At 50.2% G+C, this 1625-nt stretch overlaps 1 non-coding gene across 1 annotated transcript; it reads right to left on the bottom strand.

Annotated features, from left to right (window-relative positions):
• Positions 1-1041: 1041 nt before the first annotated feature.
• Positions 1042-1115, bottom strand: TRNAN-GUU. Its single transcript has one exon. It is a non-coding gene; the product is annotated as a tRNA-Asn (tRNA).
• Between the last annotated feature and the right edge of the window lie 510 nt (positions 1116-1625).

Genomic DNA, 1625 nt, shown 5'->3' with positions numbered 1-1625 from the left:
AATATCTTCTTACTGGAGAGGCCTGCAGTCGGGCTCCCTGCTATTAGCCAGAGGAGTGGAAAAGTTACGCCACAAAAAACCTGCCCAAGGATGCCTACAGCAGCTTTGGTCACAACTGCCAAAACTTAGAAGCAACCAAGGCGTCCTTTAGTAGGTGAAGGGATAAATGAACTGTGGTACTTACAGACAAGGTAGTAATACTCAGCACTTCAAAGAAATGAGCTGCCAATCCTTGACAAGACATCGAGGAATCTTAAATGCGTATTATACGTGAAAGAAGCCGATTTGAAAAGGCTTGCATAGTAGGATTCCAGCTATATGACATTCTGGAAAAGGCAAAACTGTGGAAACAGTAAAAGGACCCGTGGTTGCCAGATAGGGGGCACAGAGGATTTTTAGGGTAGTGGAAATACTTTGTGCGATCCTATAATGGTGGATACTTTCATGATACATTTGTCCAAAGCCAGAGAGAGGAGAATACCAAGAGTGAACCCCAAGGTAAACTATGGCTTTTGGGTGATGATGATGTGTTAATGTAGGTTCATCAGTTGTAACAAATGCAGCACTCCAGTGGGGGATGTTGACAATGAGGGAGGCTATTCATGTGGGGGTGGAAGGCAGGAAGTATGTGGGACAGTACCTTCCCCTCAATTTGCTGTGAATCTAAAACTGCTCCAAAAAATAAATCTTAATTAAAAAAAAAAAAAAGGAAGCACCTTTAAGAAGAATCTTCCAAAAGTAAGCAATTTTGAACAACGAATGCAAAGAAATTTAGACGTTTTTTTAAATTGAGACACAAAAGTTTAACTTATTCTTCCAGTCTTTAAGGGCAGAAAAAGAAATTTTACCCGACCATACCGGGTTCCTTATATCTGTCTGAAGAGTTCCCGTTTAGAGGTATGAAGCTGATAGCCCAGCAGCTATGTAAGAGAACCAGGTCGGGGATGGGGGGACGGGTCTTATATAAGAGTTAGCTTCTGTGAGGTGGACAGGACCCAGAACCCAGCAGGAAAGAGGAATTGAGTTAAAAGTCTGGGGCTCCGTCCCTGGGTGGGCTCGAACCACCAACCTTTCGGTTAACAGCCGAACGCGCTAACCGATTGCGCCACAGAAACACAGGTCCCCTGCTCGCCTGGCCTTCTCAAGTAGGAAGGACCTACTCACCTCGGGGACGCGCCGCCCACTAGACGACAGAAGTTCTAAAGCCTTGGAAAACCCGGGACCGGGACCGGAATCGACGCAGCTCGTTCATCACGTGAAACCGCTGTGTTGGGCGATTCTGAAGACAAAAGGGCAGCCCACGGCCTCGCCGGGTTTGCTCCCCACCCGCCTTCAGTGCCGGGTCCTCGCGGTCTGAGGCGCGCGGGCTGCACGGGAAGGTGCAAGTTGGTGCGCTCGCCTGAGGGCCCTTCCCGTTTCCCGCCTTCACCGGACCGCCGCTGGTCGCCACTTCTCCTGCCCAGGACGAATGTGCGGCCTGGAGGGGGTGGGAAAGAGATAAGCGGTCGGAAGGAGAGCATGTGTCCGCCGTTTGGGGTTGCCTTCGGAGCCGGTGGGGTACTTCCGCTGCCTTCCTGGCTTCCCTTGCCGAGCAGGGAAGCTCTACGAGGGCAGTCGTTGTGGTG

This window comes from Ursus maritimus, unplaced genomic scaffold (assembly GCF_017311325.1).
Source record: "Ursus maritimus isolate PB19 unplaced genomic scaffold, ASM1731132v1 scaffold_234, whole genome shotgun sequence".
NCBI classification, from domain to species: domain Eukaryota; kingdom Metazoa; phylum Chordata; class Mammalia; order Carnivora; family Ursidae; genus Ursus; species Ursus maritimus.
This window is presented reverse-complemented; position numbering and strand designations above follow the sequence as displayed.